This window comes from Chiloscyllium plagiosum, chromosome 16, assembly GCF_004010195.1.
Source record: "Chiloscyllium plagiosum isolate BGI_BamShark_2017 chromosome 16, ASM401019v2, whole genome shotgun sequence".
Lineage (NCBI taxonomy): Eukaryota > Metazoa > Chordata > Chondrichthyes > Orectolobiformes > Hemiscylliidae > Chiloscyllium > Chiloscyllium plagiosum.
Window position 1 is genome coordinate 21,662,900 of NC_057725.1, and position 21,015 is coordinate 21,683,914.

A 21,015-nucleotide genomic window follows, 5' to 3' on the forward strand; every position below is an offset into this window, starting at 1 on the left:
TTGGTGGCTGATCAATGGGATATAATGGTGTCTGTTACCATTGCAGGCAGCCCATAGAACCTATTCACTGTATCAATTTATTGGCCTCATCACTTATAATTGTAGTCTCCCATGTTGTGTTGATGCTTTGCACCAAAACTGTTGGGATCTCTGTCAAAATATATGTAGGTCCTTGACTGCCCAACCATCAGGATTCCCCTCATGACCTTTGGTAAGAGGGCATATTTGGACATCAGTCAGCCTTTAGGCTCTACTCTAATTAATCCATTAGCCTTCACCTCTAGAGAGTACTGCCACCTCCCCTTTATTCCTCACAGCCTCCACTTGGCGACAATACAAAAATAAAAGTCAACACAAAATGAACATGCCACATTAAATGTATGGGTGGGATTTTCTAATTTATGGGGAGCTGATGTCATAATGTACAGCACACACCCCAGCATCACCAGGAAAGGCTGCTGGATTTTGTACCTAGCAGACAATCAAGTGGCCACTGAAGGGTTTTTCAACACATCACTTCCCACCCCATTTAGTGTTGCTGGCCAATTAGACAATCATCTCCGAAACATAGCCTCAGTGGTTAGCATTGCTACCTCCCAGTTTGATTCCAGCCTTGGGTGAGTGTGGAGTTTGCACATTCTCCCCATGTCTGCTCCGGTTTCCTCCCATAGTTCAAAGATATGCAGGTTAGTGGGTTAGCAAAAGTGAGGACTGCAGATGCTAGAAACCAGAGTCTCGATCAGAGTGGTGCTGGAAAATCACAGCAGGTCAGGCAGCATCCGAGGAGCAGGAAAATCGATGTTTTGGGCAAAAGCCCTTCATCAGGAAGCCCCCCAGGTTAGTGGGTTGGCCATGCTAAAAGTTTTCCCGTAATGACCAGGGATGTGCAGGTTAGGTGGTTTAGCCATGGTAAATGTGGGTTTACAGGGATAGTTTGGGGGCTGAGTGTGGGTGTGTTGCTCTTCAGAAGGTCATTGCAGACTTGATGCACTGAATTGCCTCTTTCTGCATTATAAGGTTCTATTCTAAGGTTGTTATGGTACAATAATGACAGGAGCCCAAGAGCAAAAGGCAAGATAAATGATGTATCGGGGAAGGGTGGCCTAGGGAGGGTTGGAGGCAAGGGCACCTGAGTGGCTTTCAGCAAGTGTCCCCCTGACACCTTCCCCCCACTCTGTAACCCGAATCACAGCCAAATTGTGGCAGATCAAGGCCCATCTCTCAAAGCAGGTTACTCCACTTTACTGGGAAGGCTGCCGATGTTCCTGCCTGCAGAGAACAGAGTTCATCAGGATGGTGGCCTGATGAGGCCATTAAGAGGTCATTAATTGGGCACTTAAGGCCTTTAGCTAGCAATAGATCAGGTAAGATTAGAGTAGTGCTGGAAAAGCACAGCAGGTCAGGCAGCATCCGAGGAGCAAGATGCTGCCTGATCTGCTGTGCTTTTCCAGCACCACTCTAATCTAGACTCTGATTTCCAGCATCCGCAGTCTGCACTTTTGCCTAATAGATCAGGTAAGTCGACAATGGGCCTTCCCACCCACAGCTTAATTTCTGGGGTTGTGGAAGGTAGCAGGTATCTCCAAATTGCCAACCCACCAACTATCCACTGTTTCCATCACATTCTCCAGTGAAATTTCCACCCAAAGGCAAATGATGCACACAGAAGGAGCTAACCACTTTTGTGCGCTCTAATTGGCCGGCAGTGCTAAATGGGGTGGGAAGTGATCTGCTGAAAAACCCCTTGGCTATTGAAGATCTAGCAGCTTTTGTGCGCCCTTGGTGCCTATCTTACATAAATCTGTTCTAGTGCTCCCTTACAAAGGTCTAATTAATGGCTGCAGCATGAATGGTGAAAGGCTGATTAATTTCATGGGGTGTGTACTGCAGAGGACTCTGGAGACCACGCACCTCTGGGCCTAGAAACTCCAACTGCAGACTGCACCCACTCAGCCTGAGGTGGGTGGCTGGCGGGCAGCAGAAAGGACACTGGAGGAATGGTCATGGTAAAAGGATGAACAGCGTAAGTGCTTTTCAGGGAAAGCTCGAGAATTGCATGAGGGAAAGGAAGGACATTCATGTGCAACATTAACACCAGTAGAGATGTTTTAGGCCAAATGGTGTCTTTCCAGGTTATAAATCTGTTATAATTCTATGCTTAACACAAAATATACTATAAACGTGGATTCCTGTGTAGGAGAACTAAACCAAATTCTCATTTTTTTTATTGAAAGAAGGAAGATTGGTTGGAATAGTAACAAGCTACTGAGATCATCTGGAGCCTGGGCTTCAGTGCCTCAATGGACTGCAATCTCAGCGCAGATCACACACTTAAGGCTCAAGGCATATAGTTCAAACCCAGAAACTCCTCATTCAACAGGAGAAAGCTCTAACCAGAACAACAGATTACTCCGGGGAAGGAATTCTGTCGTCCTGACAATCTAATGCTGAGTCTATGCCACTCACAGCAGGTTTCAATAGAAGCTTGACCTTGACTTCCAACTTTGATTTCCACTTCATGAGCATTTCAATTTCAAGCTTCCTGAAGCTGACTAACACACACAAAAAAAAACTCTGGTTAGATTTCATTGGAAAAGCCCATCATTCTGAATCCTAGACGTGTTTATAGCTGGTGTAGCCGAACAGAAAGTAAATAGCATAACTTTTTCAGGGAGATGGATATTTTTGATCCATGTAATTGATGGGGGAAATAAAAGCTATTGCAATGCAAATGGAAATAATCCCTTGTATATAGAGATGCCTGGTTGATTGCTCCAATTAATGGTAAACAGGTAATATTATCACTGCAAGCATTGAGAAATTAGAAGATCACCTTTGCTGGGCTCTCAGGGGAGCTAGGATGGGCAATAAATTCTGGTTTTTGCTAATGCTGCTCACATCCCTAGAATAGACCTTTTTATAATAATTTATTGCTCAGTGCCCTATTTAATGAGCGATTTTTAACCAGAATGGATATATTTACTTATTAAAAAGTAAATTGTGTCGATACTTGAAACTTTGTATTGAAACTTTGAATTTGATAAGCTTTAGGTGATTATTCTTTAAGCTCTAAGAGTCCATCCTGACTAACACTGAATAGGACATTTGTAGAATCAGCCTGATTCTATTTAAGGGGAGGCTGCCTAAACACTGAAAGAGAAGGGGGTTAGAAGGTTAAGCTGCCAGGGTTAGACAAAAAGGGATTTTGGAAGAAACTGGTGTTGAGCATCAAAACCAGAATGGACCAGTTATAGAGTCATAGAGAGGTACAGCACAGAAATAGACCCTTCAGTCCAACTCATCCATGCCATTCGGATAGCCTAAATTAATCTAATCCTATTTGCCAGCACTTTACCCATATCCTGCTAACCCATTCGTATTCATATACCCATCCAGATGCCTTTTAAATGTTGTAATTGTACTAGCCTCCATCACTTCTTCTGGCAGGGCAAAAGTGAGGACTGCAGATGCTGGAAACCAGAGTCTAGATTAGAGTGATGCTGGAAAAGCACAGCAGGTCAGGCAGCATCCGAGGAGCAAGAAAATCGACGTTTCGGGCAAAAGCCCTTCATCGGGTTCCTGATTAAGTGCTTTTGCCCGAAACGTCAATTTTCCTGCTCCTCAGATTGCCTAGTTGATTTTAACCTTACTGCAAATCCTCTTGCAAGGATGCCTACCCTGAAGAAGTTCTCCTCCTCTGTCCACAAGAATCTCAGTGAGTCTCTCTCTCACTGCAACCCCCAGGTTATCCCCTCTGCCTGACTTCTTCTGGCAGCTCATTCCATATACGCACCGCTCTCTGCGAGAAAACCTTGCCCCCGAGGTCCCTTTTAAATCTTTCCCCTCACACCCTTAATCTATGGCCTCTAGTTCTGGACTCCCCTACCACAGGGAAAAGACCTTGTCTACTTACCTTATCCATGCCCCTTATGATTTTATAAATCTCTATTAGGTTAGATCAAACGTCCATTTGTTTGTGCAGTAACTTCGACATTATTATGTGATTGCTCCTCTTTAACAAAGAATTGGTTATTTTAAAGTTTCAGTGACATTCTGCATAAGTTGGTTTTCCTCTAGTCAGGCTAATTGAATCCTATGCTTCAGCAGACAAGGACGCCATTCTAGTCTTTAGGTCTATGCCAGCCCTTTCAAACAACAACCCAGTTAGTCTCACGGTGGAGTTATTTCCACATACCCTGACACTTATTTTCCAATTCAATTCCCTTCGGAAAGTCAGGATTGACTCCATATCCACCAACCTATTAGGTAGTCCACTCCAAATCCTGGGAAAAAAGTGTTTCCTATTGTCACCTCTGGCTCTTTGGCCTGTCACTTTTCATTGGTGCCCTTGGATAATCAACCAAAGACACTCTATCTCACACCTTCAGGATTTAAAAATACGCTATCAAATCCCCACTTAGCCTCGTCTGTTCTGAGGAGAGGAACCCCAACTTCTCCTTTATTTGCTTTACTGTAATCCCTGGAACCATTCTGTATCTGATCGAAATTTCAACACTGTGTTTTATTAATTAGGGCTGCTTCCTGAATAATTTGCAATCGGTAGCACCTCGTTGAAAATTAAAAGCTGTTACCACTGTGTTTGAAAGGGAATGGCGTGTCAAACAAACTGAAACAGACAACATCCCTTCAGTGTGAAGAGAGGAGAAGCATTTCCCTTAATGATGAAAACAGTAGCCATCCATTTTATTTGAAATTAACCTGTGAAAACTGACTGTATCTAGGCTGCAAGGTGGTGTTTCACAGCCTATCAAGAAAGCAGTTTTAACTTTCCAAAACATTTTGTATTGTAGCAGAGGGATTTGTCATGTGAAATCACCAGGCTTGTGAAAATCAAATACAGTAAACTCTCCAGAGCCATCAAGATGAAAAATTAAATGCTGGAGGCTCCACTGGCTACAGAAACCTCCACAAAATGAGCTGAAGCTGCTTAAAGTAATTAAAAAAGACCATTGAGACCATTTTGATCTTAAATTATGTCCTTCTATATTAGTGTGAAGCTCCGCATTCATAGGTGCTATAACAAGGCGGATGACTATTTATAGGCACCCTTGAAAAGCACAGAATTTTGGAATTCTCCAGCCCAGAGGTCTGTAGATACTGAATCAGTGAGGAGACTCAACAGAGAGTTGGACAGATTTTTGGATATCAGGGGATTGGAGCATTTCGGAAAGGTGAAGTTCAGGTAGATGATCACCCAGAATTGCCTCTCAGATTTGACAATCTACCTGACCTAGCTCTGTGCCTTTTTCTTACATTATATTCATATATCCAAACCATTAAAGGACTAAGTATGGGTAATTTTGTTACTAAGTTCTGACAAGTTTGTTAGGGAAGGTGAAAGTGTAGCAGTAATGACACTAACCCAGTAATCCAGAACTCAAGGCTCATGTTCTGAGGTAAAAAAAGAGAAAAATGTAAACCAGAAACAAAAACACAAACTGGCCAAAAAGCTCAGTGGGTGGCATGGTGGCACAGTGGTTAGCACTGCTGCCTCACAGCGCCAGAGACCCGGGTTCAATTCCCGCCTCAGGCGACTGACTGTGTGGAGTTTGCACGTTTTCCCCGTGTCTGCGTGGGTTTCTTCCGGGTGCTCCGGTTTCCTCCCACAGTCACAAAGATGTGCAGGTCAGGTGAATTGGCCATGCTAAATTGCCCGTAGTGTTAGGTAAGGGGTAAATGTAGGGGTATGGGTGGGCTGCGCTTCGGCGGGGCGGTGTGGACTTGTTGGGCCGAAGTGCCTGTTTCCACACTGTAAGTAATCTAAATCTAAATCTCAGCAGGTCTGGCAGCATTTCTGAAAAGAAATCAGAGTTAACATTTCAGGTCTAATAATCCTTCCTCAGAATTGATGGTAGCTAGGAAAATGTTGTTTTTTTATGCAGAAGATGGGGTGAGGGGGGAGGGAGTAGAGAGTAAATGATCGGTTATTGGGATAGAGCCCAAAGAGAGAGAAGAACAGTTGGACAGACAAAGGAGTGGATAATGATCTGACTAGGAGGGTGACTAGCTGTTAATGGACTGTTAGTGGCTAACAATGGGTTGTGTGTCACAGCAGACTGGTGTGTGGGGTGGGGACTAGGACATAGTAGAGCTCAAGCCCTAAAGTTATTGAACTTGATACTGAGTCCAGAAGACTGCAGGGTCCCCATGTGGAAAATGAGGTGTTGTTCTTCCAGCTTACACTGAGCTTCACTGGAGCATTGCAGCAAGCCAGAGATATAGTATTGGCCAGGGAACAGGGTGGTGTGTTGATGTGGCAGGCAATGTTCTGAGGACATAGGTTTGAATCCCACCATGGCAGATGGTGAATGTTGAATTCAAGTTAAAAAAAATATATAAAAGCTAATCTAATTGTGACCATGTAACTACTTTTCATTGTTGTAAAGGTCCATCTTGTTCACTGATATCCATTAGAGAAGGAGATCTGTCATCTTTATCTGGTGTGGCCTATACGTGACTCCAGAGTTACAGCAATGTGGTTGACTCTTAACTGCCCTCTGGGCAATTATTGATGAATAATAAATGTTGGCCCAGTCAATGATACCCACATCCTATAAACAAATGATTCTCAATAGGAGTGACAGTAACAGGGGAGTTGTTATGAGGAACTTCAGCTTCCCCAATATTGACTGGGAATACTATAGTTCAAATAGTTTACATGGGTCAGTTATTGTTCATACTTTTCTGACACAGTATGTAGACAGGCCAACAAGGGGAAATGCCATATTGGATTTGGTACTGGGGAGTGAGCCCTGCCAGGGGTTGGATTTGGAGTGGGTGAGCACTTTGGCGATAGTGACCATAATTCTGTTATGTTTAACACAGCAATGGGCAGCGATAGGTATATACTGCAGGGAAGGAGGTATAACTGGGGAAAAGGCAATTATGATTCAATTAGGCAAGATTTAGGAAGCATATGATGGGGAAGGAAACTGCAGGCGTTGGACACACTTGAAATGTGGAGCTTATTCAAGGAACAGCTATTGTGAGTCCTTGATAAGTATATACCTATCAGCTGGGAGGTAGTTGTCAAGAGAGGGAGCCATGATTTACTAAAGAAGTTGAACTCTTGTCAAGAGGAAGGCGGCTCATATGAGGATGTGGCGTGAAGGCCCAGTTAGGGGGCTTGAGAGTTATAAGTTAGCCAGAAAACATCTAAAGAGAGGGCTAAGAAGAGCCAGGGGGGGACATGAGAAGTTGTTGTTGGATAGCATCGAGGAAAACTGCAAGGCCTTCTTTAGGTATATCAGGAATAAAAGAATGACTTGAGTAAGATTAGCACCAATCAAAGATGGGAAGTTGTGTATGGAATCTGAGGACATAGGGGAAGCGCTTAATGAATAATTTTCATCAGTATTCACATTGGAAAAGGGCAATGTTAGTGAGAATACAGAGATACAGGCTACAAGATTAGAAGGGATTGAGGTTGACAAAGAGGAGATGGGCTTTTGCCCGAAACGTCGATTTCGAAGCTTTTCGGATGCTGCCTGAATTGCTGTGCTCTTCCAGCACCACTGATCCAGAAAGAGGAGATTCTAGCAATTTTGGAAGATTTGGAAATAGATAAGACCCTGGGGCCAAATGGGATTTATCCCCGGATTCTCTGGGAAGCCAAGGAGAAGATTGCAGAGCCTTTGGCTTTGATCCTTATGTCAGCATTGTCGACAGGGGTAGTGCCAGGAGACTGGTGGATAGCAAATGTTGTTCCCTTGTTTAAGAAGGGGAGTCAGGACAACCCTGGTAATTATTGGCCAGTGAACCTTACTTCAGTTGTGGGTAAGGTGTTGGAAAACGTTATAAGAGATAGGATTTATAATCATCTAGAAAGGAATAATTTGATTTGGGATAGTCAATGCGGTTTTAAATTACATTAAATTAGATTACTTACAGTGTGGAAACAGGCCCTTCGGCCCAACAAGTTCACACCGCCCCACTGAAGCACGCCTGAGGCGGGAATTGAACCCGTATCTCTGGCGCTGTAAGGCAGAGTGCTAACCACTGTGCCACCGTGCCACCCACTAAAGGGTCGGTCGTGCCTCTCTAACCTTACTGAGTTCTTTGAGAAGGTGACAAAACAGGTGGATGAAGGTAAAGTGGTTAATGTGGCATATATAGACTTCAGCAGGCATTTGATAAGGTTCCACACATTAGGTTATTGCACAAAATATGACGTTTCGGGATTTAAGGTGATTTAGTGGTTTGGATCAGAAATTGGCTAGCTGAAAGAAGACAGAGGGTTGTGGTTGATAGGAAAGGTTCACCCTGGAGCTCAGTTACCAGTGGTGTGCCGCAAGGATCTGTTTTGGGGCCACTGCTATTTGTCATTTTTATAAATGATCTGGATGTGGGCGTAGAAGGATGGGTTAGTAAATTTGCAGATGACACTAAAGTAGGCAGAGTTGTGGATAGTGCTGAAGGATGTTGTGGGTTACAGAGGGACATAAGTAAGATGCAGAGCTGGGCTGAGAAGTGGCAAATGGAGTTTAATGCGGAAAAGTGTGGGGTTGTTCACTTCAGAAGAAATAACAGGAATGCAGAGTACTGGGCTAATGGTAAAATTCTTGGCAGTGTAGATGAACTGAGAGATCTCGGTGTCCTGATTCATAAATCCCTAAAAGTTGCAACCCAGCTTGATAGAGTTGTTAAGAAGGCATATGTTGTGTTGGCGTTTATTGGTAGGGGATTGAGTTTCGGAGCCACGAGGTCAGCTTCAGCTGTACAAGACACTGGCAAGGCTGCACCTGGAGTATTGCAAGCGGCTCTGGTCACCGCGTTACAGGAAGGATGTGGAAGCTTTGGAAAGGTTCAGAGGAGATTTACGAGGATGTTGCCTGGTATGAAAGGAAGGTCTTATGAGGAAAGGCTGAAGGAACGGAGGTTATTTTCATTGGAGAGAAGAAGGTTGAGAGGTGACTTAAATTGAAATGTATAAGATATTCAGAGGGTTAGATAGGGTAGACAGTGAGAGCCTTTATTCTCAGATGGTGAAGGCTAACATGAGGGGACATAGCTTTAAATTGAGGAGTGACAGATTTAGGACAGATATCAAGGGGACTTTCTTCACTCAGAGAGTAGTAGGGCATGGAATGGCCATCTGCAACAGTAGTAGACACGCTGACGTTAAGGGCATTTAAATGGGAATAGAACATACATATGGATAATATTGGAATGGTGTAGGTTAGATGGGCATCAGATTATTTTCATAGATCGGTGCATCATCAAGGTCTGAAGGGCCTGTACTGCGCTGTAATGTTCTATTCTCTATGCTCTAAATAAAAATAAACCATAGGTTTTGACTGAGTCAGAGATTGCATCATAAAGAGCACAAGTATTTTTATATGGTCCATGTGATCTCCTAGATTAGCTTTAATCAGCTAAGAGACTCAGAGATGATTTTCCAAAATATATATTTGTCTTCATTACCCTGGGTTTTATTCCTGTTGCTTTCTCCATAGTAACACCTCTGATAATCAGAGTTGACCAAACAAAAGAAACCAAAAGAACTACAGATGTTGGAAATTAGAAGCAAAAACAAAATTGTTGGAAAACCTCAGCAGGCCTAGCAACATCTGTGGAAAGATATCAGAGTTAACATTTCAGGTCCAGTGACCCTTCTTCAGAATGGATGGTAGCTAGGAACAGATTGGTATCTCTGCAGAAGATGTTTGGAAGTACGGGGTAGTGAGAGCGATAGGTGGTGCTAGAGCCCAAAGATGGAGAAAAACAGTTGGACAGGCAAAAGACTGGGTAAAGGTTAGTCTGGGAAATGAACAGTTGCTAATCGGGACTATTAATAGCTGACAATGGGTTGTGTGTGGTAGCAGCTCATGTGATGACAAGGCTTGGTGTGTGGGATTAGAGTAAGGACACGGTGGGTCTGATGCTCTTCTGAGGGTTGGTGCAGACTCAATGGGTCAAATGGCCTCTAACCGTACTGTGGTTCTATGATTCTGTGGGAGAAGGTGCTTCAAGCCCTGAAATTGTTGAACTCGATATTTCCAAGTTCAGGGTCCCCAAGAGGAAAATGAGCCGTTGTCCTTCCAGCTTGCACTGAGCTTCGCTGTTGCACCGCAGCAAGTGCAAGGCAGAGCATGTTGGCTGGGAAACATGATGGTGTGTTGAAGAGGCAGGTAACTTTTTTGTGGACAGAACTGCAGAAAACTGACAAGGGAGGGCAGGGGAATACATGTATGGTGATGGCATCCTACAGGAGGTGGCTGAAGTGGTGGCTCATGATCTGGGTGCTGTTGGGATGCTAAGTCAGGACTAGGGGGGCCCTATCACTGTCGCAGGAGGAGTGAGGGCTGAAATGCAGGAATAGGTTGGATCCGGCTGAGGGCCCTGTCAACTATGCTGTTGGGGAATCTTCCCTTGAGGAAGAAGGTGAACATTTCAGAAGCCCCCTTCTCAAAGTTGGCATAATCAGAACAGATGCGACAAAGATGGAGGATCTCCATCCATCTTCTACTGTCCTCCACCCATGCTACCCCCCCAACCCCGCCCCATCTTCTTCATAATTACCAACCCTTTCCTAACTACTGTCAGTTCTGAAGAAGGGTCACTGGACTCCAAATGTTAATTCTGACTTTTCTCCACAGATGCTGCCAGACTTGCTGCATCTTTCAGCAATCTCTGTTTTTGACTGATCAAACAATAAGGACTTCTTCCTGTGATATACATTGTTGTAATCATTGGATATCTGGCATTCTCTGTTTGTCCTGATGAGTACAAGATGAAAAGCTTCAGCAACGTGTCTCTCTTTCCAACAATTTTCAAATTTGGTATCATCAAGTGACTCAGAAAAAGGCCTATTAATGCAAGAACATCTCCAGACTATGTTTCTTGGGGGCTCTTATCTCAAAGTTTGATAAAGTAACATTAGGAAACCACTCCCATCCACCAGTCATATTGATCAGGAACTGAACATGATGGATAGCTTTAACTCCATGGTTTAAACAAAGAACTTGATACCTCATTGAGCATTTTATTTAATAAGATTTTTCATAGAACAAGAAGTTCTGTCAGTATAATATCCTATTTTGGAAAAAAAAAGGAACATATGTTGTAAAAGAGCACTCATTGCAGAAATTTTGTCAGTTACAAGTCAAGATGCTATGTCAAGTCACAGTTGAACTGACCACTTTCTAACGCTCATATGCATGAGATTTTAGCTTGTGGTTTCGAGTTTAAAGCAAAAGGGTAGATATTTGTATATTTGCATGGAGCTTGAAATTACCATGTGACAATACAATCATGTAATCCCTTGCTGATTTTTAAATCAATGAAATTTATTCCAGAAAGCTTTGTCCTAAACTGTTTGTTCCTCAAGTCTGAACACTAAATTGTTTAATAGAAAAACGTCTTACACATAGAGGACTTGTAAGTCTAGTCTATTTCATAGCAGAGTCTATTTACTGAACAAACAGAGTCTATTTAAACTGTGTACCAAATATCGTTTTATAACTGTGCTCTCCAGTAAATGTAGTTTATTTATTCAGAAAACAGTGTATTGAAAAAGTATATCTATAGACAATAAATAAAACTTATGGCTGAGACTATAGCAAAGTCTTCGATAACGGTAGGGGAGACTTCTGCAGCTTAAAAATATGTTGCTGGAAAAGCGCAGCAGGTCAGGCAGCATCAAAGGAACAGGAGAATCGACGTTTCGGGCATAAGTCCTTCTTCAGGAGTACAAGGCAATGAGTGGTGGATAGCTAGATAATACAAAATCAATCCCAGTCACTTACAGAAGTACATTGTTCTGACATGATGAATCACCTAGAATCTGAGCAGCAATAAAGTATCTCTTCATGCAGCCAATAGTTTGTGGATGGATATTCTAGCATTTTCCGCAGCAGTGGAAGTTTTCCTGCATCCAGTTTCTGAATTAATATATACATAACGAATGTATTACTTTAAATTTGTTACCTAAAGACATAGGTTAAATAAATGTATCAATCAATTTGAGGATCTGAATGTGACATTTTATTTCCTGTGCCTTTAACCTCAATTCAGCGTGACTTTTCATCATAGATAAATGCTTAGCACATCATTGATGTCATATTATTTGTGACTGGTAAAAGGTGTTACAAATGTACTGGATTCATGGTTTTATGAATCATTAGTTGCTTTAAAAACAATTTTTTTTATTACCATCATGTTTTACTGCAAATTGGAGCAGCAGCAAGATTTATGAGTTAGTAAGATTACAGAGATAAAGTCGAAATGTAAGTGCTTTGCTGATTTAAGACAATTGTCACATGTTAATGAATTAATGCCTTTTAATTTAGAAGGCAGATAAAAAATAGTTTACAACATTTTATGGACAATTCATTAATTGTCCAAATCACAAATTCCTGCTAAGTGCATGTTTTCATGTACAGTATTTCTACTCTATGGACTATGAGCTTGCATAAATCAAGTAGAAATGAGGAGTGTTGACAAAAAGTCACTAAACACTTACAAATGGCTGAGCACTATTTGTAAATGAATTGTGCAAAAGTAGTTCATTGGCATAGAGAAGCTTTGTTTAATAATGTCCTGATTTGAGAACTTATTTCATTAGAGTCATAGAATCATAGAAGCTTTACAGCATGGCAGTAGACCATTCAGTCCAACTCATCCATGCCGACCAGATATCCCAACCTAATCTAGTCCCACTTGCCAGCACTTGGCGCATATCCCTCTAAACCCTTCCTATTCATATGCCCATCCAGATGCCTTTTAAATGTTGTAATTGTACCAGCCTCCACCACTTCCTCTGGAAGCTCATTCCATACACACGCCATCCTTTACCCCTTCAGTCCCTTTTAAATCTTTCCCCTCTCACTCTAAACCTATTCCCTCTATTTTTGGACTCTGCTACCCTGGGAAAAATATCTTGGCTATTCACCCTATCTGTGCCCCTCATGATTTTATTAAGTTCTATAAGGTCACTCCTCAGCCTCTGACACTTGAGGGAAAACAACCCCAACCTATTCAGCCTCTCTCTATAGCTTACATCCTCCAATCTCGGCAACATCCTTGTAAATCTTTTCTGAACTTTTTCAAGTTTCCCAACATCCCTTTCTAAAGCAGGGAGAAGAGAATTGTATACAGTGTTCCAAAAGTGGCCTAACCATTGTCCTGTACAGCCGCAACATGACGTCTCAACTCCTATACTCAAAGCACTGACCAATAAAAGCAAGCACACCAATTGCCTTCTTCACTATCCTGTCCACTTGTGATTCTACTACCATGTTCCTGCACCCCAAGGTCTCTTTGTTCAGCAACACTCTCAGGACTTTACCATTAAGTGTATAACTCCTGCCCTGATTTGCCTTTCCAAAATGCAGCATCGCACATGTTCTCGATTAGATTACCTACAGTGTGGAAACAGGCCCTTCAGCCCAACAAGTCGACACCAACCCTCTGAAGAACAACCCACCCAGACCCATTCCCCTACATTTACCCCCTCACCTAACACTACGGGCAATTTAGCATGGCCAATTCACCTAACCTGCACATTTTTGGACTGTGGGAGGAAACTGGAGCACCTGGAGGAAACCCACGCAGACACGGGGAGAATGTGCAAAGTCCACACAGACAGTTGCCTGAGGCGGGAATTGAACCCGGGTCTCTGGCGCTGTGAGGCAGCAGTGCTAACCACTGTGCCAATAAAAATTTAATAAGTGTTCAGATTGTCCAGTCATCTGACCTAACCAACCTCCTGAGGAGAATGGGATACTCCCTACTTACCTCGGTGAGTGTAGCACCAACAAAACTTTAGATTGATATCATCCAGGACAAAGCAGCTCATTTGATTGGCACTACACCCTCAAGCTTCCACTCCCTCCACCATCGATATGCAGTTACAACAGTGTGCACCATCTACATGAAGCACTTCAGAAATCCTCTCAGGCTTCTTAGACAGCACCTCGCAAATCCCACAACCACAAACAGAAAAGGACAGCAGATACATGCAGAAATCACCACCTGCAAGTTCCCTTCTGAACCACTCAAAATAGGTTTAGAGTGAGAGGGGAAAGATTTAAAAGGGACTGAAGAGGCAAAGGATGGCGTATGTATGGAACGAGCTGCCAGAGGAAGTGGTGGAGGCTGATACAATTACAACATTTAAAAGGATGGGTATATGATGAGGAAGGGTTTAGAGGAATATGGGCCAAGTGCTGGCAAATGGGACTAGATTAGGTTGGGACAGCTAGTCGGCATGGATGAATTAGACCGAATGGTCTACTTCCATGTTGAAAAGCCTCTATGATTCTATGACTCTAATGAAATAAGTTCTCAAATGTTACCGTTCCTCCTCTGTTGTTGTGTCAAAACTCCCTCTCTAACAATACTGTAGGTGCTACTGCAGCAAATAGACAGCAACATTTCAAGAAGACAGCTCACCACCACCTTGCCAAGGACTACTTGGGATGGACAATAAGCAGACAGTGATGCACACATTCCCTGAATGTATTTAGAAAAGGCAATATATTACCACTAGGGCAATTCTTTGGGGAAAATTGTTATGACAAAGTCATTCAATTCCATACAACTGACCCTTCTCATCGCATTGCTGGAAACTTAAAGCATGTTGGGGAGGCTTCAGTTGTCCTCATTTTAGCTTAACATGGACTCAGTCATCCTCTCTATTGGGTAAAAGCAATGACTGCAGATGCTGGAAACCAGAGTCTAGATTAGAGTAATGCTGGAAAAGCACAACAAGTCAGGCAGCATCCGAGGAGCAAGAAAATCGACGTTTCGGGCAAAAGCCCTTCATCAGGAATAGAGGCAGGGTGTCTGCAGGGTGGAGAGATAAATGAGAGGGGGGTGGGGTGGGGAGAAAGTAGCATAGAGTACAATAGGTGAATGGGGATGGGGATGGAGGTGATAGGTCAGGTTCTTCCTCCAGGCGTCGGGTGGTGAGGGAGCGGTAGTGGAGGAGGCCCAGGACCTGCATGTCCTCGGCAGAGTGTGAGGGGGAGTTGAAATGTTGGGCCACAGGGCAGTGGGGTTGATTGGTGTATAAAAAAAAATGGAACGCTTCACGAATTTGCTTGTCATCCTTGCGCAGGGGCCATGCTAATCTTCTCTGTATCGTTCCAATTTTAGTATATGTGCTGCCGAAGCGTTACCCATTCTCTCTACTGATTAACTTGCGTTTTCGCTTTGCTTCTCCAGTTTTTTTAAAACACCTATATTGGGAAATTCAATTTGTCCCTTAGTTCAACATTTAATTAGGACAATTGGTGTGAAGTGGTTGCACCATTAATTCTAAAGCTAACGGTGTCGACAGAATGCGAATGTTGAAGATGCTTGAGCATCAAAAACAAGGGAGGGAACATTCATTAGCTACAGTCCACTCCAAGCAGCACATCAAATCTGAACTACTTTACCATTGACTCTACACGAAGCCACCTCCAGCAGTTCACACTCAAGGCTGTTTGTTCTTTTTTTTTCCGATTCATTCATGGGATGTGAATGTCGTCGGCTAGACCAGCATTTATTGCCCATCTCTAATTGCCCAGAGGAGAGTTCAGAGTCAACCACATTGCTGTGGGTCTGGAGTCACATGTAGGCCAGATCAGGACATCAGTGTCCTCGGCATCAACAATTGGTAATGGATTCACAGTCATCAGACTCTTAATTCCAGATGTTTTTCATTTTAATTCAAATTCCACCAATTGCCGTGGCAGGATTCAAACCCAGGTTCCCAGATCATTACCTGGGTTTTGGGATTACCAGTCCAACGAAATACCACTAGGCCGTGGCCTCTCTTTCCAGTCCAGCTGCTAAAGTAAGACCGGGAATGAGTGTCTCACTCTCCTCTCGATGCTGCACTGATGCTCACGACAGCTTTGTAGTGAGGCAGGTACACGAGCGATTTTGAAACAAACACAGAGTGGTGGAATACCCTCAGCAGGTCTGTGGAGAGAGAAACTGAGTTAACATTTCATGTCCGGTATGACACTTTTTCAGAAGAGGTATATACATTGCACACATGAAAATATGAACTCACTGACATAGAAGTGACCAGCTGATTCATCAAGGTGGCCCCAGTCCTCATACTGGCTGGAGCCTCATGATTAAATACTGGTCTCTGCTCACCCACCATCCCCGCTCCCCTTCTGCCTCAACTCCCCTTCCTGCTTCAAGTCTCCCTGCATTTATGTAATCTCCTGCAATGGAGTGAAGTGGTAGAAACAGAGAATTATGTGGCAAAATATACTGGAAAAGTCCTTGCTGATCCACTCGGGTATTCAAACCTAGCCAGGACATCAAATGGACCAAGTGTTATCTGTAAAATCTTTCAGAATATCTTGAATTTATATAGCACCTTGATAACTATGAAACGCCCAGAGGCTTTCAAAGAGCAGAAGCTGACACTGAGCTATATCTTTGGAGCGGTGATGAAATGCAAAGTCAAAAAGCCATTGCAGAATCTTCTTGAAGCAGAAAGGGTGGGGAGGGTTTAGGGAAGCTGAAGGCAGCTTCTGTGTCACTGCTTGGTAATATGGCATATGAGTGTTAACACAAGTTATAGTCTGAACAGATCTGAAAATGTGTTGCTGGAAAAGCGCAGCAGGTCAGGCAGCATCCAAACAGGAGAATCGACGTTTCGGGCATGCCCGAAACGTCGATTCTCCTGTTCCCTGGATGCTGCCTGACCTGCTGCGCTTTTCCAGCAACACATTTTCAGCTCTGATCTCCAGCATCTGCAGACCTCACTTTCTCCTCATAGTCTGAACAGATACCAATTACAGTCTGAACAGATTTGACTGATAGCAATTTTCTTTAAGATTACTCACATGTGCGATTGATTTTTCTGGCCAAGATCCTGAGTCTGGCCTGTTCCAAATACATCCATTGGAGATAACCTGGGAAAAATCCACTCAGCATTGGAGCAGCACTGCAGACCAAAGACACACCCCTGTTCTGAACAACAATTGTTGCCATATTCCAGAAACTAAAAGTCCTAAAGGCATTTTGACAGTGACTGAGGAAAGGTAAGTGAGAAGATGCAGTGCTTTCCCAATCCACTGGCCTGACAATTTCTCAGACAACACCCCCTCATAGCCAGGCCCAAGACCATCCCACCAAACCTAAGCACACTCTCACTTATATGGCACCCTGCCCACCTGGCATCCTAGTTAACGGGCACAATAACACCCTACCCAGCTAGCAGACTAGCTCCTTAACCAAATGCTACCCTTTCACAGAAGCTGACAATGTGGAGAACAGGACACACTGACTGCTGCAAAAGAGTGCATAGTCTTTATGAAGATTTTCCTTGCTGCTAGCTGTGTGGATTCCTGAACAGGTTTGCAATGGGAATCTTTACACCACATAGAAGGTTAAGTGGATACATTGTAATACAATCAGGGCCTTTGAAGCTGATCGAAATATCTGGCTCAATGTTAATGCTTTAGGTTCCTGATGATTACTCAGAACACAGCAAAGCAATCAAAGTTCATTTAGGGTGTCTATTTGTAAAGAATCTCCATGAACTGCAGCATCCAGAAACAACGTCTTCTACGAAAAGCAAGATAATTTCTCCAGCAAAATACAGTGAGTGGAGGACAGTTACATCACACAAAAATCTCAAGTAAATCTATTTCTTGTCTCTTATGACTGGGCAGTCTATGCACGTAACTGAGAAGGGGATATGTCTCAATCACCTTAATTCTAGTAGGAAATAAACCAAGAAAAATAGACATGATTTGGAGATGCCGGTGTAGGTCTGGGGTGTACAAAGACACAGAATTTATAGCAAACGTTTAGTAAAAGTATAGCAAAAGGTTAAAAGGTGAGAGACTTAAACAATCCAGGTCTTTTTCAATATATAATTTCAGTTACATCACACTTTATGGACTAACAAAAAAAAGCTGTTGGATTGCCATCTAAAAACCCGATTGGTTCACTGTTGTATAGCAAAATTCTATAAATTCTGTGTCTTATGATCTTATATTCCACAACCACCTGATGAAAGAGCAGCGCTCCGAAAGCTAGTGCTTCCAAATAAGTCTGTTGGATTATAACCTGGCGTCGTGAAAGGAAAAATAGAGTCACATTTCCAAGTTTGAACTTCTGTATTTGCCCTCATGATGTGGTTAAACAATAGCATAACTTCTTGGACAATCGGCAAGTGTTCTATACCACTTTGGAAAGCCTTGAATTAATCATGTGGATATGGGCTAGAACCACCCTGTTGGCCAGAATATGTGGCAGATTCCTTTCTCTGAAGCACAACAGTCCATGAATTGTCAGACTTCATGGTTTTGGGTGGTAGGATTTACTAATTCAGTACCATCACACTAACCATGACAAAGGGCAGCACCATGTATATGCATGTACTATTCCTCCTCATTGATGCTGTTTGATCCCCTGGGCTTTTCCAAAAATCATTCTTTTTTAAAAGGTGCCCAACATGCTAAGGAGGTTCTGACCTAAGTCAATGGGGAGAAACAGCTTCCACCAGCAGAAGTCAGATTTAAGATAACTGGCAAAAAACCCATAAGGGAAACGACAAGAAATGATTTATTGCACAGTGAGTTGTTATGACCTGAATGACGTACCAGAAGTGTGATAGATGGCAGATTCAACAGTAAATTTTGAAGAGAAACTTGAAAGGGAGAAATCTGCAGGACTGCGGAGAAAAAATGGGGGTGGAATTAATTGTGTTAAACTGTACACGGTACCAAAACAGCCATGACCGAAGTCACAAATTACAACCTATATCACTGAAAAATGGCACACTTTATCCCTCCTTCTCCACTTGTCTTGGTTTTACACATTCTGGTGCTTCCATGCCTCACACTGTCATCCAGCTGAATAGAACTGCTCTCATCTGGTTCTATTCTGATTGATCTAATCATAGGTAGAAAATCACCAACAATGGATGGGCTCAGTAATTTCTGAAATGTAATAATGTAAATAGTGTTGTTAAAACGCTTCAAGACACCTGTGTCAGCAAGAACCCCCAGTGTTTGTGGTATATGTTATGTGAGCTAACATAAGGAAGCACTGAGACCATATTGCATTGACAGTGGTGTTTGACGCAAGAAACCATGTAATTTACCCAAACCTCTGATGCCTGTGTCACAATCGCACCAAATCACATTCCACTCTCATCTCTGTGCTCATGACCTACAGTAGCTCCTGGTCAAGCAATACCTCCACTTTAAAATTCTCTTCCTTGTTTTCAAATTCCTCCATGTCTCTCCCCGCTTCAGCTCTACAAGGGTCTCCAATTTCAGCATGTATCCAAATCCAGGATCTTGGGCATCCCTGATTTTATTGTTGTACTGCGGGTGGTCATCTGGCAGCCGGCTAAGTCTTAGGCACTGGAATTTGCTTGTTCATTCCCTCTGCCTTTCTATTTTTCACTCCTTCTTTAAGATGGCCTTCTTTCACCAAGTTTCCTGTCACCTGTCCTGTACAGCATGGAATCAGATATCATTTGATCATTGTCTCATGAGGCTCAATGAGACATTTTACAATGTGGAAGGTGCTGTAGTGCTTCCTGTGGCTAATTCCTACGATAAGAGGATTCTTCTTTGAAGAAAGATTAAGTAGAATAGGCTTATGGTGTCAGAAATTTTAAAAAATGAGGAGAAAGTGAGGACTGCAGATGCTGAAGATTACAGTTGAGGGTGTGGTGATGGAAAAGCATAGCAGGGCAGGCAGCATCCGAGGAGCAGGGGAGTTGACGTTTCGGGCAAAAGCCCTTCATTTTGAAAAATGAGATGATTCCATTGGCTTGGTTGAAACTAAGAGCTTTTTTTGGAGAATTGAGAATTAGGGGTCATGGTTTCAACATAAGAGATTGCCACTTAAGATAGAGGTGTGAAGAAGATCTGTCACTGAGATTAGTGAATCTTTGGAATTCCCTTCCCTAAAGAGATGGTTAGTGGATGGGCAATCATTGATTATTAATAACTGAAGTAGATAGATTTTTAGTCATTAAGGGAATCGAGGACCATAGCGAATAGGTGACAGAGTGTTGAGATCAGCATTGATTGGGGGAGCAGCTGAAGGGGCTGTAGCTCCTATTCCTTGTCATAAAGTGACAGTTCTTTCAATTGATATCAGTTCTGAAGAAAGGTGTTATACTTAAATATTAAGCTGCCAGCTTAGAACAAAAGGATTCTTTCAGAAGTCAGTTTTCCATTTTATCTCAGTTATAATATTTTGGTATGTGACTGAGTTCTCAACCAGAACAGGAACAATGAAATTGCCTCCCACAGTTTAGCTGAGTCCAGACTGCCATACTGCAAAAATTCACCAGCAACAGCATTCAAAATTTCACAGTCTATTTGTTTCTATCCCTCTAAATTTTGATCATATATTAAATTTATTTAAGCTATTCTGACAATTTATTCCATCTGAATTTCTATGAGCTGATTTGCAGTAGAAAATATATTCCGGACCAATGTGGGCACTGTTACATCTCAACTTTGTGTTTTCCAAACAATCTAACCAATTGGCCTCATTATGCTGAAACCATGCAATTATTTTCCTTTTCAAGTATTTATCAAGCATTTATCCAATTCTCTTTTGAAAATAACAACTAAACCTGCTTTCATCACCTTTCAACCAATACATTTCAAATCTTAATTGTTTGTGGCTCAAAATAAGTCCCTGCCACTCCTCTGTTTTTTTGACAATTACCATTAATCCACACCCTTTGACTATTGACTTTATTGCCCTGGAAGCAGATTCACCTTACTTACTCCAACGACACTTCTCAAAATATTAAACATCTCTATTAAATCGCTCCTTAACCCGAGCTTTCTTCACAGCCTCCCCTTTGTTAATCTCCCTATATAACTGAAGCCCCTCATCCCCAAAATCCCAGTCACATAAATCCCTTCTTAAGATTCTCTATTCTGCCTACAGGAACAGGCTAAGGAGGTGGACTTACAATCTACACAGAGGATAACTGTTACACAGGGAACATGGAGCTGCAGTCTGCATTGTGATTCTCTGACCATCGGTTGGAAGATG

At 42.6% G+C, this 21,015-nt stretch overlaps 1 non-coding gene across 1 annotated transcript; it reads right to left on the minus strand.

Annotated features, from left to right (window-relative positions):
- Nucleotides 1-15,037: 15,037 nt before the first annotated feature.
- LOC122558143 lies at nucleotides 15,038-15,140 on the minus strand. The gene has a single exon (XR_006314044.1). It is a non-coding gene; the product is annotated as a U6 spliceosomal RNA (small nuclear RNA).
- Between the last annotated feature and the right edge of the window lie 5,875 nt (nucleotides 15,141-21,015).